Source organism: Pelophylax lessonae, assembly GCF_965119305.1.
Source record: "Pelophylax lessonae genome assembly, chromosome: 2".
Classification (NCBI taxonomy): Eukaryota; Metazoa; Chordata; class Amphibia; order Anura; family Ranidae; genus Pelophylax; species Pelophylax lessonae.
Window position 1 is genome coordinate 737,843,342 of NC_138769.1, and position 17,910 is coordinate 737,861,251.

The window sequence follows — 17,910 nt, forward strand, 5'->3', positions numbered from 1 at the left end:
TATACCCACATGCTTATCAAAGCCAACACTTATGAGGGTGCTGCATTTGTAAACTTGTCCGGGATACTAGTGCCACCCACCAGAATTATCCACGACCAGTTTTCCGTTAGGAGGCAAAATGAAGCCAAAAGTAGTCACATAATGGTGCCATACAGTGGGTGTTGATCCTGCTAACTGTACTGCATTGCTGCTGCTAGTTTCTTGAGTTTTCTACCAAATAGACATACCATCTAATGGACCGCATGCAATGTCTCATGCAACACAAAGGGTTACAGCCTCTGCATGGACAATGGTGTCACCAGGAAAGGCAATGAGGAAAGTTCTTCAGCAGGAAAACAAAGAGCAATAAAAACGATTAGAATGGGGAAGGCTTGAACCACCATTGACTTCTTTTTGCTACCTCTGTCCTTCCTGGAGATATTTTCATCCCTTCCTTTCTTGGTGTCAGTGCTTTTTCTGGGACAGGAAGTGAGTGCTAATTTCTCAAAAGATTCCTAAAGCAGTTCCAACTCTACCTCCTCTATCAAAAACCATACATGCCAACTGTTCTGGGATTACTGGGATAGACCTGCATCTTGACGTTCTGTGTCTAGGGTCATGTCCTGGGATCAAAGCATCAAACATATTCCCAATTGCAGGAATCAGGGCCATGAGTGGGCAGTCTTTGGATATCTAGAGGCAAGGTGTGGGCAGGATTTACCCATAAATTGTCATGATGGGAAGTCCTGGCATATTTAGAGGCAAAGTATGGGCAGGACCAACTCATACTCATACTCATACTCATGTGGGCATGGTCCAATCCAGGTTATGTACAGGTGGGGTCTGGGTAGTGAAAGCCTGTATTTAGTTATGCCTACTTGGAAAGATAGGGAAAGAAATGCCAACCATGATTGGCAGTGTTGACAGTGTGCCGGAAGCCAGGATCATAGCGTTGGTAGGAATTTTAGTTTATTACGTGTTGTATTTTGCAAACAGATTCAGCAGGCTTTTCACAATGTCTCCAGCAGGGACTGCAGGCTGCTGTCACATTTTACACTGAGCATGAGAGGGCAGTGCCACAGTGAGCTACACTTCAGCACCTCTGATTCATGCCTTTTAAAAAAAATATATATTAGCCTCTGGAAGGACTAAGCGGATGGAGCAACGGGACTCCATTCAGCAGGTCGGCCGGATCCCTCAAGTCTCTCTCAATAGACAATTCCCATGCTGCACTATAATATAACTTAAGTAGTACAATTAGGATTCTTTCTTCCAATGATCGCCCAGCATCACATCTTGAATTGTTACTGTTGCCATTGTTACAGAAATAACTCCGGGATAAGAAAAGCTGACATTTTTTCAGTCGTTGAGATGCGATTATAACTCTGACTCATTACCCGATCTCCAGGTAACTTAGCAAATACACCACACTGCTACGCGCATTTGCCAAATGCTAACTGACGGATTAGTTGGTCATTAGCGGCATCATTACGGCTATTGTGTAGCGCGAGCTTGCTAAGTGCAATCAGCGCTACGCTGTGATCGGACCCCCCTGGTGTCAGACCGCTGGTGCGTGCAAAGTGTTTCCGGTGTGCAAAGACACTTTCTTTGCTTCGCAAACCTTCTTTTGGACTCCCATTTTTTTGTGTTAATTAGACTAGAAATGTGTCAAGTGGAAGTTTAATCTGTATATATTTGACCTTGCCTGGTTCCTCCCCTGCCCCATCAACGTGCAAATAAGATTTTTAAACAAAAACTGTATTTATTACGTACCCAATTTAAACCCAGTGACAACATCACTGAGTCTCTTTATGCAATACAGGCAAATCATGGCTTGCGGGAGGGGTTGGTTCTTCCTGAAAACATCACAGCATCCTACTTCAGTACTCCTCTTAAGAGCCCTCAGCCCTGTTTCAGACAGTGCGCTGGCTCTTGGGAGGGATTATGCAAATATCAGAATGCCTTAATTGCTGGATGTCTCCCAACCACCCTACATTATCACCTACCCATCCCCCCCTTATATTGCCACTATAGGCTTGTAGACGGAGTGTGTTGGTTGTAACTGAGCACGCCCTAATCGCCCCGTTCACATTAGGCTGCTTTCACACTGAAATGCTTGTCAAATGTACTATGCATTTCTAAAAATAAATAGCATGTTACGTTAATAGTTAGTGCAACACATCTGAGGTGTGCCGTCTCTGGTATTCACTGGTTGTTAAGGACCCTGACGGGTGCTGGCTTTGGTATTTACTGGCTGTTAAGGATGCCGGCGGTCGCCAGCTCTGGTATTCACTGGTTGTTAAGGACGCTTGCAGGTGCTGGCTCTTGTATTCACTGGTTGTTAAGGACGCTGGCGGGTGCTGGCTCTGGTATTTACTGGCTGTAAAGCATGCCGGAGGTGCCGGCTCTGGTATTTACTGGTTAATAAGTAACTGGCACCTGCCGGTATCCTTACCAATTAGTGATAACTGCACTTACAATGCCTCCCCCCTCTGAACCTACATGGTGGTCACCATGCTCCACCTCTTTTCTGCTCAGTCAATGTCTTGTGTAGGAGCCATGCTACCACCAGAGGTCACAAACAGCCCTCCTTTATATTGCCACACCGTATCCCCCTTTACATTGCCACCCACAACCCCCCTTTACATCGCCACACTGTAGCCCCCCTTTACATTGTCAAACACAGCCCCCTTTACATCCCGACACTGTAGCCCCCTTTACGTTATCACCCAGAGCCCCCCTGTACATCACCACACTGTAGCCCCCCTTTACATTGTCACACACAGCCCCCCTTTACATCATCACACTGTAGCCCCCCTTTACATTATCACCCAGAGCCCCCCTGTACATCACCGCACTGTGGCCCCCCCTTTACATTGTCACGCACAGCCCTCCTTTACATCGCCACACTGTAGCCCCCCTTTACATTGTCAAACACAGCCCCCTTTACATCCCGACACTGTAGCCCCCTTTACGTTATCACCCAGAGCCCCCCTGTACATCACCACACTGTAGCCCCCTTTACATTGTCACACACAGCCCCCCTTTACATCATCACACTGTAGCCCCCCTTTACATTATCACCCAGAGCCCCCCTGTACATCGCCGCACTGTAGCCCCCCCTTTACATTGTCACGCACAGCCCTCCTTTACATCGCCACACTGTAGCCCCCCTTTACATTGTCAAACACAGCCCCCTTTACATCCCGACACTGTAGCCCCCTTTACATTATCACCCAGAGTCCCTCTGTACATCGCCACACTGTAGCCTCCCTTTACATTGTCACACAAAGCCCTCTTTTACATCGCCACACTGTAGCCCCCCTTTACATTATCACCCAGAGCCCCCCTGTACATCGCCGCACTGTAGCCCCCCCTTTACATTGTCACGCACAGCCCTCCTTTACATCGCCACACTGTAGCCCCCCTTTACATTGTCAAACACAGCCCCCTTTACATCCCGACACTGTAGCCCCCTTTACGTTATCACCCAGAGCCCCCCTGTACATCACCACACTGTAGCCCCCCTTTACATTGTCACTCACAGCCCTCCTTTACATCGCCACACTGTAGCCTCCCTTGACATTGTCACACACAGCCCTCCTTTACATCGTCACACTGTAGCCTCCCTTTACTTTATCACCTATAGCCCCCCCTGTACATTGTCACACTGTAGCCCCCCTTTACATTGTCACACACAGCCCCCCTTTACATTGCCACACTGTAGCCCCCCTTTACATTGTCACTCACAGCCCTCCTTTACATAACCACACTGTAGCCTCCCTTAACATTGTTGCACACAGCCCCCCTTTACATCGTCACACTGTAGCCCCCCTTTACAGTATCACGCAGAGACCCCTGTACATTGCCCCACTGTAGCCCCCCCTTTACATTGTCACACACAGCCCTCTTTTACATTGCCACACTGTTGCCCCCCTTTCCATTGTCACACACAGCCCCCCTTTACATTGCCACACTGTAGCCTCCCTTGACATTATCACACACAGCCCCCCTTTACATTCCCTCACTGTAGCCCCCCTTTACATTGTCACACACAGCACTCCTTTACATCACCACACTGTAGCCACCCTTGACATTGTCACACACTGCCCCCTTTACATTGCCACACTGTTGACCCCTTTACATTGTCACACCGTAGCCTCCCTTTACATTGTCATACACAGCCCTCCTTTACATCGCCACACCGTAGCCCTCCTTTACATTGTCACTCACAGCCCCCCTTTACATCGGCACATTGTAGCCCCCCTTTACATTGTCACACACAGCCCCCCCCTTACATCGTTACACTGTAGCCTCCCTTGACATTGTCATACACAGCCCCCCTTTACATCGCCACACTGTAGCCCCCCTTTACTTTGCTCCCTGCCAGCCCCAATTTACAAAGTAGCACCCCCCCACAAAGACGAAACGCGTTTTTCATAGGATGCTTGCAATTCAGCCTCAAGCTCTGTGAAGGCTTCCAAGCAGCGGGTTGGGACCTTTGGGAGAGGTGCTACACAGAGTGATGGGAAGGGAATAAAGTTGAATTTTTTGGGGGGCTGCAGACTGAAAAGTGAAGCTGATTTTTTAGTATTATGAAGTAGAAGAGCGTTCCGAGTAGTAATCTTATTTTTATCTCCTTTTATATGTGTGTTTTAGCTCTGTTCATGAGATATCCCATCTATTTCCATCACTGAATACTTTGTACATCCCTTGTTTGTTCAGTTCTGGACGCCATGCAGAGGCCGGGGTGTCTGTGACATTTGCTGCAGCTGGGCCGTAACCTAATTATAATCCGGATTATGTGGATGGAAAGTATTCAGCTGCTCGGCCCGTATCTCTTACAGAAGGCTGCGGCCCGCCTCTCCTCCTTGTGGCGTTCTATGGCCTTTGAAGTCAGGACGAGCGCGAGCCCAGAAACAAAGAGCGTGACTTTCCTTCCATTGTTCTGCGGCCCTCTGCGGAGACAGGCAAATCCCAGCAGGGCGATTGTCAGCTCTCTGTGCCGCTAATAAAGACCAAATCACTCGTAGAGTGGTTCCTAAGATGACATCATGTTCTGCGTAGTGGGAGGGGCCTATGTGCTGCACGCAAAGGGTGACATTGTATGGCAACTTGTCAACCCGATACCGAGAACAATGGAGGCCATAAACTGGGATGGAGCTGGAAAATCAAGGGGATGGCATTTTGTAATTGTCTAAAGGTGTAATGTAAGGGTTTCCGGGGGTCTAGTGTTGGGGTTACCGTGGGATTAGTGTTGGGGTTACCGGGGGATTAGTGTTGGGGTTACAGGGAAGGTTAGTGTTGGGGTTACAAAAAGGTTTGGTGTTGGGGTTACAGGGAGGGTTATTGTTGAGTTTGCAGGATGGGTTAGTGTTGGGGTTACATGGAGGGTTAGTGTTGGGGTTACAGGAAGGTTTGGTGTTGGGGTTACAGGGAGGGTTAGTGTTGAGTTTACAGGGAGGGTCAGTGTTGGAGTTATAGGAAGGGTTAGTGTTGGGTTTACAGGGAGGGTTAGTGTTGGGTTTGCAGGGTGAGTTAGTGTTGGGGTTACAGGGAGGGTTAGTGTTAGAGTTACAGGAAGGGTCAGTGTTGGGGTTATAGGGAGGGTTAGTGTTGGGGTTACAGGCGGGGTTAGTGTTGGGGTTTCAGGGAGGGTACATAAAAATCAACCCTGTTAACCCTCATAATGGGCACAGCAGGTGTACAGACCCGGGAACTCAGCACAGGGATGGGGGGAACCCCTCATAATGGGCACAGCAGGTGTACAGACCCGGGAACTCAGCACAGGGAGGGTGGGAACCTCTCATAATGGGCACAGCGGGTGTACAAGGATGATGGGAACCCCTCATAATGGGCACAGCGGGTGTACAAGGATGATGGGAACCCCTCATAATGGGCACAGCAGGTGTACAGACCCAGGAACTCAGCACAGGGATGGTGGGAACCCCTCATAATGGGCACAGCGGGTGTACAGACCCGGGAACTCAGCACGGGGATGGTGGGAACCCCTCATAATGGGCACAGCAGGTGTACAGACCCGGGAACTCAGCACAGGGAGGGTGGGAACCTCTCATAATGGGCACAGCGGGTGTACAAGGATGATGGGAACCCCTCATAATGGGCACAGCGGGTGTACAAGGATGATGGGAACCCCTCATAATGGGCACAGCAGGTGTACAGACCCAGGAACTCAGCACAGGGATGGTGGGAACCCCTCATAATGGGCACAGCGGGTGTACAGACCCGGGAACTCAGCACAGGGATGGTGGGACCCCTCATAATGGGCACAGCGGGTGTACAGACCCAGGAACTCAGCACAGGGATGGTGGGAACCCCTCATAATGGGCACAGCAGATGTACAAGGATGATGGGAACCCCTCATAATGGGCACAGCAGGTGTACAGACCCAGGAACTCAGCACAGGGATGGTGGGAACCCCTAATAATGGGCACAGCAGGTGTATAGACCCGAAAACTCACTGTAGAGCTACCAGAAGGGGGTTTGATCCTCCAGTGTTCACCAGATACTGAAATGCGTATTTTGATTGAAGTGAACCCTTAGAGAATATACACTGCAATAAAAAAATGCACATGCAGTATACAGTATATGGCTATTGATAAAATCTTTCAATACCAATCAGTATTTGGCTATTAATGAATCATTTTGTGAATTTACGCGTCTGATCCTGGCGGCCAGGTTGGGATTGGTCGTTCTGTCCATGACTCAGCTTCCATAGTACAATAATAACATCCTTCCAGCAGACTCATGTATTGGATTTATGTGTTGCCATCAGTGCAGAGCGGGCCTGGAGGTGATGACAGCTCGGTGTATACATGATACGGTGTAATAATGTACTAACATGCTAAGATAAGGAATGGATTTACGACAGCGAGGATTCATAGGAACTCTGACGTCTGTGTTCTGAATCACGCACAGCAACAGCGTTGTCACCTACCATAACTCCTTCCAGAAGGAGAAAGGATATAGAGAGATAATAGATAGAAATATTCTCCTGGAAATTTACTGAGGTCATGTGTCACAAGTTGGCACCAAATTTCAGGGGCACCCTGATCCTTTACCCGGTTACCCCCCCCTGCAGTGCTGACAGCTTCCCTCTTCTCCTCTCCCGTCAGCTGCTGTGGGGGCTGTTTCAGGATGAAGAGCAGGGAAGGGACTGGTAAATATTTAATTTATCTGCCCTTCCTTCTGAATGAACACAGTGAGTGATCACTACCGATCGCTCCTGTGTCCATTCATAACTGAAACATAGTAAACTGTGTTTACTGTGCTTCAGTTTGTGAGTGAACAGGAAGCCACTCAGCGCATTTACTGCAGTCGGCTGGAACAGGCTGGCTGGATCCCATACATGTATATGATTCATCCTGTTTCTAGTTAGGGGCGCACTGTGTTCCCCCCCAGGGGTGCTCAGCACGCCACTCCTAGCAGACACAGCGGATTGCAGGTCCCGGTACCCGAGATCACATGATCACAATGTCAACAAAGCTGTTATGAATTAATTTTTTTCCGAGCAGTTGTGTTTCCTGATTGGCTCACAGCTATCACATGGTACCTGTGCCGATCACAGCACCCTGTACCATGTGGTTAGCTGTTGCCAATCACAGATCTCTAGCAATCACAGCTCTCATTTAACTCATTCATGACAGTTGAAAACATTGTTGCTACATTGATCATCATTGTAACAGCAATGATGGTTTCACCCAAACCAATCAATATACTTATTGGGATTTTTTTTTTTTAACCAAAGTCATGTAGCAGAAATTTTTTTTGCCTATATTTATAAAGAAATTCGATTTTATTGGATATCTTTTATAGCAGAAAGTAAAAAATATTTTATTTTTTTTTTACTCAAAATTTTCTGTCTTTTTTTCATTTATATAATAAAAATAAATAAATAAATAAATAATATAATACAATAAAAAAAAAAAAATATGTACAATAAAAATAAAAATATCCCTGATCACTCCTCCAGAGAAGTAGTGCTACTATGGTGACACTGAACTACTCTGATGAGAGTATGGAAAAAAGCAAGCATAATAAAAAAAGATTTTTAATAAAAAGCAGCACACATTACACATTATTGGACACATTTAACCCCTTTATCACCCGAGATGTTAACTCCTTCCCAGCCAGTGTCATTATTTCAGTGACAGTGTATAGTATTAGCACTGATCACTGTATTAGTGTCGCTGTCAGTGTCAGTTACTCAGTTCCCACCCAGTGTCAGTTAGTGTCAGATTGTCCGCCGCACTATCGCTGTCCCATTATAAGTCACTGATCGACCCCATTACCAGTATGAAAAAAAAAATTCAAATATATATACACCATTGTTTATAGATGCTATAACTTTCACCCAAACTGATCAATATATGCCTATTGGAATTTGTTTTTTTTTTTTGTTTTTTTGTTTTTTTTAACCAAAGAAATGTTGGTTTTATTGGATATGTTTTATAGCAGAAAGTAACAAATTTTGTATTTGAAAAAAATATCTGTCTTTTTCATTTATACACTGCTCAAAAAAATGAAAGGAATGCTTTGAAAATACATCAGAAAAATCTCATGCTGGATATCTATACTGGTATGGACTGGGTAATGTGTTAGGATCTATACTGGTATGGACTGGGTAATGTGTTAGGATCTATACTGGTATGGACTGGGTAATGTGTTAGGACCTATACTGGTATGGGCTGGGTAATGTGTTAGGATCTATACTGGTATGGACTGGGTAATGTGTTAGAATCTATACTTGTATGGACTGGGTAATGTGTTAGGATCTATACTGGTATGGACTGGGTAATGTGTTAGGATCTATACTGGTATGGACTGAGTAATGTGTTAGGATCTATACTGGTATGAACTGGGTAATGTGTTAGGATCTATACTGCTATGGACTGGGTAATGTGTTAGGATCTATACTGGTATGGACTGGGTAATATGTTAGGATATATACTGGTATGGACTGGGTAATGTGTTAGGATGTATACTGGTATGCACTGGGTAATGTGTTAGGATCTATACTGGTATGGACTGGGTAATGTATTAGGAAGGAAAGGATGACACATCGTTTGATGGAAATTAAAATTATCACCCTACAGAGGGCTGAATTCAGACACCCCAAAAATCAAAGTGAATCGCGGTCGCCGAACCTGCTCCCCCCATGGCCATGCACGCGCGCGTCCCCACTAGCGGCCCCGGGAAGCGACGTACAGTTACGTCGTTTCGCGGGACAGAGCCGACCTGCCGCAGTATATGCACTGCTGGCGGTCAGCAAGTGAGTAATTTTCATTAACACTAAAGCAGCTGAAACTTATTAACAACCCTCTCTGCTACTTAACTGACCAGATCAATATCCCAGGAGTTGAATTGACTTGATGCTACACTCTGATTAAAAAGTGTTCCTTTCATTTTTTTTTAAACAATGCATAATAAAAAATTAAAAAAAAAACCCAGTGGTGATCAAATACCACCAAAGGAAAGCTCTGTTTGTGTGAAATATACACATTGTGATATAAATATATACATTTCATTTGGCTACAGTGTTGCATGACTGAGCAATGGCCAGTAGTAGCGCAGTGCTGAATAGCAAGCAATGGTCGTGAAGGGGTATTAGCTTCTGGAGCGCAAGTGGTTAAAAATGTATTTATTTATTTATTTATTTTACATAAAACAAAATAAACATAAAAATGTTATATAAAGATATAAAAATCTAAAAAAATAAAGAGATAGATAGATAGATAGATAGATAGATAGATAGATAGATAGATAGATAGATAGATAGATAGATAGATAGATAGATATCAAAATATATATATCAAAATATATGTATCTATATATAGATATATATTTTATAATTAACTGTATACATTTTTAAATTAAATAATTTATATATATATATATTTTTTTTATAATTAACTGTATACATTTTTAAATTAAATAATTTATATATATATATATATATATATATATATATATATATATATATATATATATATATATATATATATATATATATATATATTTATAATTAACTGTATACATTTTTAAATTAAATAATTTATATATATATATATATATATATATATATATATATATATATATATATATTATAATTAACTGTATACATTTTTAAATTAAATAATATATATATATATATATATATATATATATATATATATATATATATATATATATATATATATATATATATATATTTATAATTAACTGTATACATTTTAAAATTAAATAATTTATATATATATATATATATATATATATATATATATATATATATATATTTTATTTTATAATTAACTGTATACATTTTTAAATTAAATAATTTATATATATATATATATATATATATATATATATATATATATATATATATATATATATATGTATATATAAAATATTTTATATTTTATAAAATTTTATATATTTTATATATATTTTATAAAATACTTTATAAAATGTATATATTTTATATATATTTAAATTATTTAATTTAAAAATGTATACAGTTAATTATAAAATATATATATATATATTTTATAATTAACTGTATACATTTTTAAATTAAATAATTTATATATATATATATATAAATATATATATAATATTTTATATATATTTATATACGTTTTTTTTTTTTTTTGCCACACAAAAGATTAGCCTTTTGAGGAGCGCCCTAGACTGATGAGACAGAACTTCTTGTTTTTGTATAATATAATACCATAACATGTATTAGATGAAGATAGATAGATATTACATGATAAAAAAAAACAGATAAAATGTATACAAGTATACAAAGAGTTTAATTATCCCCCCTAATGAGACGGCCTAAGCATCTTAAAGTGTGGGCTTCTTATTCCACTACAGACTGCAATAGTGTTCCACGAGGAACAGCGGCCCTGAAGTGAGATTGTATTCCAGAAGGTGTCACCTGTAGTCACCCCTAGCTATGCTTTTTCTGTTAAATTCTCCATCATCCTCTGCACAGCAGCTTGGATATCGATTAGGTAGGGAAGGGGGGTGGGCGAACATCTTCGTCCAAAGAATTTTTGTACAATTTTCGTATAGTGTGTACACAACTTTCGACAGCTGATTCTGAATTTTCTTACGAAAATTCTCAAAGGGACAAACTCCAAAATTTTTCTTGTACGGAAAAAACAAACAATTTTTTGTTTAATGTGTACTGTTTTCATACGTTTTTTGTACAAGAAAAATCAGAAAAGAAGGACTGCGCATGATCAGAAACAATAAACATCAACAAAAAAGCCTTCGTCGTGTTTTCGTTTTTTCGTTCATTGGTTCTGATTTTCTGTAAAAAAAACAAGGAAAATCAGATGATCGTTCGCCCGATTTTCTTATAGTGTGGACCACATTTAAACAAAAGCCCGCACTGGCTGATGAGATGGGAGCAGAGGACAGTGACAACAGGTGAGTGGCACAGATTTCGGAGTGTAGTCTCTTCTGTGATGAGACTAACGCAACAGTTATGACATGTTTCAGGCATTTGGGAAAGTCTCAGAAAGGGCATAATGGAAGATATTGGAACAAGAGGCAGTGTTGTGACACAGGAAATTATTGCGGGCTCAGAAAATGTTGTCACAGCGAAAGCCGGTGACGCTCATGTAATGTCTGACTCTCGCCGGCCCGGAGATGAGAGGAGAGCGAGGAGTGAAGGATTTATTGGGCTGTAAACACAAATCATCACAATGAGCCGAAATGAAGAATGAAGAGCGATAGAGCCATTGGTGGTGGACTTCCTGCGATGGTCGTGGGAGACACCTTTGTGAAAGATCCGCACATTTCCTGTCCACCAGGATTTCCTGTCCGCTCCTCAGTACTAATGATAAGTATGAGATGGGGGGAGAAGGTGCTGAGCTGGTGGAAAGTGGAAGATAACCAGCACTAAACTGGGAGAGAAACTCCTCATTACAGTGAGGAGTACCTCTTTAGGAGAGCTACAGTAGGATAGAATTAGTTCTATACTGGTCTATAGGGTTTAAAAAATAAATTAAAAATATGATTTTTTATTATTATTATTATTATTATTATTATTATTATTATTGTTGTTGTTAATAATAATAAGAAACAATAATAATACTATTATTATTATTATTATTATTATTATTACTAATAATAATAATATATATTTTTTTTTTATTTGGGCTGACTGATTTATTAAAACCTTAGCTTTGCTTTAATTGCTTTAATTTTTATTTTATTATTTATTACTTCATTTTTTATTTGTTTCTCTTTTGTTTTTTAAAAAATTTTTTTTCGTTTGGCTGACTTTCATTTAAAAACATTTTTTTTTTTTTTTTTTTATTGTAGGCTAACAAATGCAAAAAAATACATATATTTTTTATTATATAATATTTTATATATATTTATATATATATATATATATATATATATATATATATATATATATATATATATATATATATACTGTATATATTTATTTACACACTATATTACCAAAAGTATTGGGACGCCTGCCTTTACACACACATGAATTTTAATGACATCCCAGTCTTATGCTGGCCGTGCACTATACGGAAAATCGTTCAAACTCATTTTCGAAAAACGAACACTCGGGCTTGAGAGCAAATGATCGTGCCATCATGTAATGACCGATAAATCATTCAATGGACATAAATGAATCAGTTTTTTGTTCGTTTTTTGTTCGTTCTTTCACATATATCTAGTGTAAACAGTTTGGATGAGAAACACATTAACCTTTCAATTTATCTTTTGTTCGGCTGAAAATTTCCAAACTTGTCCTTCGTTTTTTCGGCTCAAAAACGTCACAACCGATTACCGATTCGTGCCCATTAACAGGCCGAAAAACGAAAGAACTGTCCAAATGGCAAATTTTTCGTATAGTGTATGGCCAGCATTATTAGTCTGTAGGGTTCAATATTGAGTTGGCCCACCCTTTGCAGCTATAACAGCTTCAACTCTTCTGGGAAGGCCGTCCACAAGGTTTAGGAGTGTGTCTATGGGAATGTTTGACCATTCTTCCAGAAGCGCATTTGTGAAGTCAGGCACTGAGGTTGGATGAGATGAGAAGGCCTGGCTCGCAATCTCTAATTCATCTCAAAGGTGTTCTATCAGGTTGAGGTCAGGACTCTGTTCAGGCCAGTCAAGTTCCTCCACCCCAAACTCACTCATCCATGTCTTTATGGACCTTGCTTGGTGCACTGGTCCAAAGCAATTGGTGGAGGGGGAATTATGGTGTGGGTTTTTTTTTTTTTTTTTTCAGGGGTTGGGCTTGGCCCCTTAGTTCCAGTGAAGGGAACTCTTAGGGTGTTAGCATAACAAGACATTTTGGACAATTTCATGCTCCCAACTTTGTGGGAACAGTTTGGGGATGGCCCTTTCCTGTTCCAACATGACTGCACACCAGTGCACAAAGCAAGGTCCATAAAGACATGGATGAGCGAGTTTAGGGATGAGGAACTTGGCTGTTATAGCTGCAAAGGGTGGGCCAACTCAATATTGAACCCTACGGACTAAGACTGCCATTAAAGTTCATGTGTGTGTAAAGGCAGGCGTCCCAATACTTTTGACAAATTTTTTTTATATAAATATATATCTAAATAAACATGAAAAAATAATATAAATAATAATAGTAATAAAGATATTTTATTTAATACAACGATAGATAGATAGATAGATAGATAGATAGATAGATAGATAGATAGATAGATAGATAGATAGATAGATAGATAGATAGATAGATAGATAGATAGATAGATAGATAGATAGATAGATAGATAGATAGATAGATAGATAGATAGATAGATAGATAGATAGATAGATAGATAGATAGATAGATAGATCATCCAAAACTTAAAGTGTTACTCAAGGGGTCTTAAAAGGTGAACACAAAGTAATGAAGTTTTATTTTGACATTTCGGCGGGGCACAGGCTCGTCTTCCTCAGGAACAGTTTGTGCCTCATCAAAACTTAGAAATAAAACTTCATCATTGTGTGTTCACCTTTCAAGACCCGTGAGTCCCGCTCTATCTTTTGGATTATATGTACTTCATGCTTTGCTGAGCAGCCAGGCCCATTGTCTCAGATTTGGTATGTGCGCAGTGGCTGCTACTGGAATATATATACAGTATATACATTAAAATATATGTCATTTTTTCCCCCACAAATAGAACTTTCTTTAAGTGGTATTTGATCACATCTGCATTTTTATTTTTTTTTATTTTTGCGCTATAAAGAAAAAAAAAAGACCAACAATTTTGAAAATAACAAAACAATATTTTTTACTTTCTGCTATAAAAAATATCAAATAAAAAATGTAAAAAATCATTATTCTGTATATTATCCGGTTGCCGACTGTGCACAGTATATTTAGTGCGGCAGTCAGCCCCGGCCAGGCAGAGTGACGTAGGTCTACGTCGCTCGCCTGTGCCCGGCTTGGGAGCCAATAGCGGGCGAGCGCGCGCCCGCCCGCCCCGGCTCCTTCACAGAGGAGTCCGCGCGTGTGACCGGCGGACCCGATGTCCGCCGGTCACACTACGATCGACTGTAGAGAGGGAGAAAGTCAGGCGGCTTATGTAAACAAGCCGCCTGTCATTCTCCCCTGTGTAAAAATGGAGATCAGACGGTTCTACTATGTAGAACCATTGATCTCTCTTTTTACAATAGGAGACATGTCCCATCACAGTTAGAAACACGCCCCTAGGACACACTTAACCCCTCCCTCTCCAATACAGTTAACCCATTCACTGCCAGTGTCATTTTTACAGTAACAGTGCATATGTATAGCACTGATTACTGCAGTAATGTCACTGGTAACCCCAAAAGTGTCAAAAATGTCAGTCAAGGGTCCGATCTGTCCGCTGCAATGTCGCAGTCCCGCAAAAAAAATCGCAGACCGCCGCCATTACTCGTTAAAAAAAAAAAACACCAAAAATGACAAAAATCTTTCCCTTTGTTTGTAAACGCGATAACTTTTGCGCAAACCAATCAAAATACGCTTTTTGCAATTTTTTTTACCAAACATATGTAGCATAAAACAAATTGGCCGAAAATGTTAAAAAATTTTGATTTTTACATTTTTTTGGGGGAATTTCATATATAAAAAAGTGAAAAATATTGTTATTTTTGCAAAATTTACGCTTTTTTTTGTTTATAGCGCATGATCAAAAAATCGCACAGGTGATCAAATACCACCAAAAGAAAGCTCTGTTTGTGGGAAAAAAAGGACGTGAAATTCGTTTCGTCTCACGACCGCGCAATTGTCCGTTAAAGTCACGCAGTAAAATATCGCAAAAAACCCCCTGGTCAGGAAGGGGGTAAAATCTTCCGGGGCTTAAGTGGTTATTAATATATTATTAATATTATTATTATATAAGCTTTACAACTTGAGGGCAGGCAGTACAAATACAATCCACTACAATACAGTAGGAATCAGAGGGCCCTGCTCATTACAGCTTACAGTCTAAGAGGGTATATGTATTCTGCTACATATTTTTGGTAAAAAAAAAACAAGCACATATTGATTGGTTTACACAAACGTTTTAGCATCTACAAACTATAGTATATGTTTATGGAGTTTTTATTTATTTTATTTTTTTATACTAGTAATGGTGGTGATTAGTGATCTATAGCGGGACTGTGATGTTGTGGCGGTCTATCGGACACTCTCTGACACTTTGCGTGAACCAGTGACACTAATGCAGTGATCAGTGCTAAAAATATGCACTGTCACTGTACTAATACACTAGCTGTGAAGGGGCGATCAAAGGGTAACCTGTGTGCCTAGACCAGTGGTCCCCCCCCCCATGTAAATTTGCCCTACTCCTTCCTTTTAGACGGATGTGACTCCCTCCAAAATTTAAGGACTACAAGTCCCAGCATGAACCCCTGAGATCTCATGAGAGGGGGTGGGAGAGAGAGGGGGTTGAGGGAGGGAGAGAGAGGGGGGTGAGATACAGAGAGAGAGAGAGAGAAGGGGGTGAGAGAGAGGGGGGTGAGAGAGAGAGAGGGGTGATAAGAGCGAGAGATAGGGGGGGTGAGAGAGAGAGGGGGTGAGAGAGAGAGGGGGGGTGAGAGAGGGGGGTGATAGAGAGGGGGGGTGAAGGAGAGAGGGGGTGATAGAGAGAGGGGGTGAGAGAGAGAGAGGGGGTGGATGAGCAAGAGAGGGGGGAATGAGAGGATGAGAGAGATGGGAGGGGTGAGAAAAAGAGGAAGGGGTGAGAGAGGTGGCTCTAGCAACCAGTGGCCAATAGAGTCTCAGATGAAGGGGGGGGCTTTTTTGCTGCCCCCCTGCAAAGTGCTGCCCTAGGCCTGGGCCTTGTTGGCCTAGTCCAAAATACAGCACTGGCCTAGACAGTGTTTATGTGTACACAGTGAGGAGCTTTCACTAGGGGAAGAGATCAATTCTAGTCTCTGCTTTTCATGAACACAGGATTGATCCCTTCCCCCATCAGAACTAAGATAAGCCTTGTTTACATAGGCATATCTCAGTTCTTTGTGTTTTACTAATGATCGGTGGGCGTTAGAGGACATTGAGTCCCTGGAATCCGCAGATCATCTTCTGTAGTAAATTATCACAGCAGAAGAGGCCCATCAACATCGGATGCACGCCCACTGCAGGCGGAAATACAGAATCATGTACTGTATATATCCATGATTCTGCCCACAGCTGCCGCCCTGTAGCAGCAGAAGTGCTATAGGGTGGTCAGCAAAGGGTTAAACTTGATATTAGTTAAGAGGCTGAGAAGCAAGAATTTTCACTGCTGAGTTAGTCACAAAATTGATTTGTTCTATGGAACAGTAAAGGGGTCTCCACAGACCCCTTGACTGTTTACATGTGCCCTATTTACAGGAAACATCCAGCCCACAAACTCTGCTCTGCTTCAATTTAATTGGAGTGCAGAAGATCGTGGGGCAGATTTCCCACCCTGTGATATAAGATACCCCATGAGGATGCACTGTGCTATCTTATTAGTGGGGCAGATGATGGACCCCATTGCTACCCCACCACACCTACACAACAAGCAAATTATACCTATCACTCAGCACCAACAGCTTTCTGCATTTTCTTTTTTTTTTTTTGTATATTATCTTTTCATTTTAAAATTGAATAAAACAGAAAGTACAAAATAGTGAGAGGAATTGTATTCATTGTATCATTTCTAAACTACCATAAGGACGTAATATATAAGCATGTATGTTAATGACGATATTGGGTCCTTGTCAAATAAAATAAAAGGTATAACAATAGGTTCAATATCAGCAACTGGCCTGACTGTACCATTAGTCTTTCCTATCAATAATACAGAATAGTTATTAAAGAAAAAGTAACTAAATGTTGAATCTGACCTCTGCCCTTCCCTTCACTGAAATGGTTTACTCTGATTTCACTGCACAATGCAAGCTTCTCACAATGTGCATTAGAAGCTGCAGCAAGTTAGATACAGGCTACCCCCTTTCCTGGATGGAGGACATCCAATATCATCTAGCCCTTTAATCCCCAGCCTGACTGTACCTGACAGGCCCCTTTCATTCAATGGATTTGAATTCCTTTAATCATGGAGGCTCAGCATCACAAATAGGCATTGACTAGAGTGGACATCATGCAAATACAGCCTTCCTAGGATTTCAGACTCCTCCAGACTGAAATCCACCCAATAAGGGCACGTTGATATAACCCATCCCAGGAGACAGCACACTTCTTGCATCAGGGCTGAGGGCCCTTGAGATGAGTACAGAGACCCAGAAAGGACGTGACTAGGTCTAAAATATGGTATATAATGAAAACGGGCTTTATTTAAACATTTTATTAGTATGTTGATAAGGGGACGGGAAGAGCCAGGGAAGGGAAATCTAATTAGATTAAAAGTCAGCTTCAAATCATGTAAATAAACAGTAGAG

At 41.3% G+C, this 17,910-nt stretch overlaps 1 protein-coding gene across 3 annotated transcripts in view; it reads right to left on the reverse strand.

Annotated features, from left to right (window-relative positions):
* PDE2A (phosphodiesterase 2A) overlaps nucleotides 1-17,910 on the reverse strand; it is a 992,945-nt gene that overhangs the window by 534,407 nt on the left and 440,628 nt on the right. The window lies entirely within an intron of this gene.